This window comes from Melopsittacus undulatus, chromosome 7, assembly GCF_012275295.1.
Source record: "Melopsittacus undulatus isolate bMelUnd1 chromosome 7, bMelUnd1.mat.Z, whole genome shotgun sequence".
In the NCBI taxonomy this organism is placed as follows: Eukaryota; Metazoa; Chordata; class Aves; order Psittaciformes; family Psittaculidae; genus Melopsittacus; species Melopsittacus undulatus.
Window position 1 is genome coordinate 40686445 of NC_047533.1, and position 5615 is coordinate 40692059.

Here is a 5615-nt window from a genome sequence, read left to right on the forward strand (position 1 = left end):
AAAAACCAAGGCAGAAGTCTAAAAAATAGTAAACTATCAAGGCAGAGTTCTGAAAACGGTCATTCTAACCTAGTGAGGGTGAGAAAGCCTGATACTTGTGCTTGCTCTCCCTGCTTTTTCTAAAGGCTCTGTTAGTCTTGTGATCTTTATCTGTATCAATGTGTAGATAAGACTTTATCCTCATACTTCTGGGATTATACCTGTTCATGCAGCAAACATCTGTAAATTGCCAAAGCTACATTTTTCACATGGGGAGAGATTCTAGTAATTCTCCCTCAGAATGGAAGAAACTATATTGCAGCAGATGTACCAAAAAAAGTCAAAAGTTACAGTTTTCCTTTGGCATAGCACCTTTTTGTGATAAAATCGCTTAAAAAATCGCATGTTGAGAGTTATGCATTTTAATCACAATCTTAAATCTAGTTATCACTTGGGTTTATTTTTCACAGTAAGAATGATGACGTTAGAGCATGCCATGCAAGGCTCATTGAAAACCATGGCTTCCAATAATTTCCTTTAGTTGAATCTAGGAACCAAAAATGTTTATTTTTGAAATAATCATAGAAACATAGAATGGTTTGGGTTGGAAGGGACCTATAAAGGTCATCTAGTCCAAACTTCCCCCACTGCAATGAGCCAGGACATCTTCCAACAGACCAGGTTGCTCAGAGCCCCATCCAACCTCACCCAGAATATTTTCAGGGATGGGGCATCTACCACCTCTCTGAGCAAACTGTACAGTGTTTCACAACCCTCCTTGTAAACCATTTGTTCTTTAGTCTGAATCTCCACTGTTTTAGTTTAAAACTATTACCCCTTGTCCTAGTGCAATGTGCCCTGCTAAAAAGTCTGTCCCTGTCTTATAAGCTTCTTTTAAGTATTGGAAAGCTACAATAAGGTCTCCCTGGAGCCTTCTCTTCTGAAGGCTAAACAACACCAACTCTTTCAGCCTTTCCTCACAGGAGAGATGCCCTAACCCTCTGATCATTTTTGTCACCCTTCTCTGAACCCTCTCTAACAGGTCCATGTCTTTCCTGTGCTAAGGGCTCCAGAGCTGAATGCAGTATTCCAGGAGGAGTCTTACCAGAGCAGAGGGGGAGAAGCACCTCACTGCTGGTCACACTCCTTTTGATGCAACCTAGGATACAGTTGGCCACCTGGGCTGCAAGAGCACACTGTGGCTCATGTCTTTCGTGCATCCCAGGTGCATCTCCACTGGGCTGCTCTCAATCCCGTCATTCACCACCTGTATAGATATTGGTTGCCCCAGCCAAGGTGTGTCCCTGCACTTGGCCTTGTTGAATTTCATGAGGTTCAAATTGGCCTGCCTTTTGAGCTTGTCCAAGCCCCTGTGAATGATATCCTGTCCCTCAGGATTGTCAACTGCATCACTCAGCTTGGTGTCATCAAAGGATTACATTATTGAAATGCTGCAGTGAAATTTCCAGAGCACCCTGAATTTTTTCATAGTTATTTTGCTAAGAAATGAGCTGAATTATGCAGGTTCAAGGCAACTTGAAATAATTCCAGGTGAAACTTAAGAAACATTAAGTAAAAATATCAGCTACAGTTAGGCAGAGATTTGTGATTCACTGTTATGTTCCGTCCTGTCTTGTTTGTTAGAGTTGAAATCTTTTCCAGTGTTTCACAGTCTTCCTCATAGGCTGTTTGTAGCTTTGCAATTTTCTGCTCAACAATACATATTTGGAAGGTTTGAGCTGATTTTTTTTTTCCATGACTGAAATATGAAATAGTGTTCAGACAGTAACTTTACATACATGGCAAGGTCTAAATTAAGTATTACTGATTCAGAAATGGAAAATTATTTAGAATAGTTTTAAACAAAATGTTCTCAAAAAACATCACTTGAATGCTCAATGACAGTCAAAGAAAGGCAACTACATCAGAAATTGTTTTGAGGAGAATGGAAGGAATTAGAGAACAAAACCCAAAGAACATCAGTTATATCACTGTATAAACACATGATGTTCCTTCTCTGTGCTGATCTCTGTGTCTTCCCTGTTTCCAAAGCGCATAAAGTTACAGGAAAAGATGACGAGGATAACAAAAAAGTTAAGAAGATAAACAGGTTGGTATATTCAGTCCTGGAGTAAAGGTGGTAAGTGGGAATATGATAGAGTGTGATAAAATAAAATCTTAAAAGCATCTCTAACCTAGCTGATTCTGTGGTTCTGTAAGTTTTCCATGTCACTGTGTTTTGTGTCTATGCATCCCACCTGCTAACGTTTTTAATAACAAGCTTCTTTTCCCTGCTACTTGATTTATTTCACTACTTATCTGACGTTAAAATAAATCTGGGATTAAAAGCTTCATTCTATTTCAGCAGTCAGGAACAGATAGCTGTAGGTTTGCTGGGTTACTTACAAAACAAATTTGGATTTCACCTGGCAATATTGAAGCAAATGTCACTAAGAGCCCAGTGACATGAGAGAGCAATCATCTCCCCAGTTCTTTGAAAGTGAGACTCTCAATAGCATGTTCTTAGCCAGTATGGAGGAAAGCACTAGATAAATCTTTGAATGACTTTTTTATTCTTCTATCTGTCTTTATTATGTACCTTAAATATTTATTGTATGTTAGCTGTCAGGAAAGAAAGGTTGTTGTGGCTAAGAAGTGATGAGAATCAGGATTTGAGTAGCTCCACACTTCTTACAGAAACAGACATGTTTCTTACTGACAGCAGGGGCTGGGATAGACTGGCAGCATGCTGCGAGATCTCTGATTAAGTCTGTAGTTGTAATGTGATGTGGCAACTTAAGGATAAAAGAAGAAACTCTTTCTGTATTATTTCCAATGAAAGGAATCATTTATGGGATGCCATATGTTTTTTGCCCATTCTCTGCAAATTTTTGTGATTTGGAAGCAAAATGCAGAGGCCTTTGCACAATTTGCAAGGAACTCCTTGTCTGGTATTTTGTCTGAGAAAAAACTGAAGAATCTAACCTAAGTAAATGTTAGTTTTGCCTCATTGCCTAAGTATTGCAGGGTGTAAATGAAAGTTCCATGTGAGGTACGTGCTGCAGGTCATGTTTGCTCTAAAAACTGGATTCCTTCACTGTAGGATTTTCTAGTGCCATTCTTCACCATCAACCTCCACCATGGTAGTTTGACAAGTTGCCATTAGACTGGTAGGAGAGCACATTTCTTAATTCTTCTACCAGCCTGGAACAAAAACTCCTATTGGATCTGAGGAACCTTCATGTGCTTTGCGGTCAAAAATTTGACAAATTAATGACAACACACAGAGGAGCATTTTATCACTGAAGGCTTCACAGCCTCGAGAAGCTGATTTGCCTGTCAAATGTAAGAAAAACTAGTCTAGCCAATCCCCTAAACACATAATAATTACCGAGTTCTCACATTTTTACACCTGAATTGCTGTAAAAAATATGGAAAGTGGTCTAAAAAGAGCTTAAAAAATAATAATTGTTTTCACTGTTAATTAGGAAATGCCCTGTAATGAAGTTAGTGACAAATGAGTCTCTGCAGTGTCTAGAATACATATACAGAGAAGCAATGCTACTTCTGGAGTCCAACAGCAGCATGCGTCCTTTCAGCTATAGATCAACAATTTAGTTCTAGCTTTCAGCTGTCCTCATTTAACAGGATTCAGTAGTCTTTTATCCCCCATGCTGCTCTGCTGCAGGCTGATGGAGTTGCATTGCATGGGAAACTTGATCGTACTTTTCTTTGGAGCCGATAGCAGGTCTATAAAATATTTTTATTTGCAGAGTTCCAACTTCTTGGGAAAATGTCCTATGGACAGCAAGGGGATGTCAGACCTGTACTTTTGGGGCTGTGCAGTAATGTGCAAAGACAGATGTGTAGGACAAAGGGGGCCATGGCATTTTTGTTGGTCTAGTAAAAAGTTTCAGATAGATCGCTCTAACTACAGTTAAATATCAAATGACAGTGGAAGTCATTTCAAGTCCCTAAACCAGATGGTTTAATTCATCTCTTGTTTAAATCACTTTGATTTCAAATTTTTGAAAGGGTCTAATGCTCTATCTTATCACATTTAGTTCTATAGAAAGGTGGGAAAGGAATGTATTTCCCACTTATAATTTTACTATCTGAGTGTATGAAATGAGAACTTAACCATAAAGAACTGCCAGCATCTTGCTGTTACAATAATGAACTGGACATGCTTTCCTACTTGTGCATTTCTAGCTCTAGATGAAAACCACTAGGAAAGTAAGAATCTCCTTAGTCACTCTCGTTCTAAAACATGGAGATTTGTAGTCTCCCTGCAACCTAACACAGGTTATAATACAGCAGTGGTCCTGACCTATTTGGTTTTCTCTTTTAAACAAACTAGGAAGTAAACCTCAGTAAATCAGACTTGGATGTGTATCTGAACTCTGCTTAACTGACCTTCTCTAATGACTATGGGAGATGTGAAATGGATTATCTCTGAATACCAAACATTTACTTGCTGGGAAGCTGAATGTTTTCCCCTTAGCATGTTGACTGGCCTTTCCTCCAATTGTTTTGTAGTGAATGAATTTTGAAGCCCAGGGAGACTAAGAGATCAATCTGAGGCTGAGGCTTGCTTTCCCAAAATGTGTTGTCATGTACAAATGTGTTTATCTGGAAAAAAATACCATCAGGGTAAAAGGATTTTATATTCCTTATAGTTACGATTTAGAAAAGTTTACTGAGGCCATCAGCAAAGAGATTGCTTGAAACAGCTTTTCTGTGGTCATCTATTTACATTAGCTTAACTTGAAGCCTTCAACTCATTTTATACAGGTAATAAACCCACAATAAAAAAAAAAACTCTATCATCAGTTACTCTGAACTCCTCTATTCCCAATCAGAGGTACTGTATTATTTAAAAGAGATTGTGTACTCAGATATACATGTTCTGAAGAAAGAAAAATCCTGGATGCTGTATGCATTTTTGGTTCAGATATTCAGGGCTAAACTTTGGTACTGAGTATTCGCATGAACCTGAATCCCTTGCTTCTCGGTTTTCAAAGTGAAGTCATTGTGAAGCTCTAAATTCTGTGCTACTCTGGCAAATTTATAAACGTGTGGGGACAATTTTACTGGGAATTTTTTCAGAAGAATTACCTGACCTTGGCATTTTGGGGCTTACCACATGATAATTTATTTGATGGCCTCAGTAAAAGTTTCTAAACTTTTTTTTCTAGTGGACAGTCAATACTCCACACTCAGATTTACTGCGGAGTTCAAGAAGAGTGCTGCTTTTTGCTTAACTTTCTCCCGTGACTGATTTGCTAGGTGCCTGCATTCATAACACTCTGCTGTCTCAGCTTGACAGGCTTAGCACCTTTTTCTCTTCCTCTGAACTTGCTTAACTGCCATTCTGGCATATTTCAGGCTTAGATACTTATAACTCATTTTAAAGGCAAACTTATAATGATATACTGGAAAAGATAGTTCTCAGCAGAATTGTCAGAGCTGGTGGTCGAGAAAATGTATGGGTCCTGTAAGTAACAGGAAAGATGGCATCTATCTGAATGGGCCTGACACGGATGAAAATGAATTTTGCCAAGCGAGTTCTGTCCTACTATTCAGAAGCTGTTTCCCCTGGGTCCATGTTGTAAGTCATTGATTTGTTACTGCTA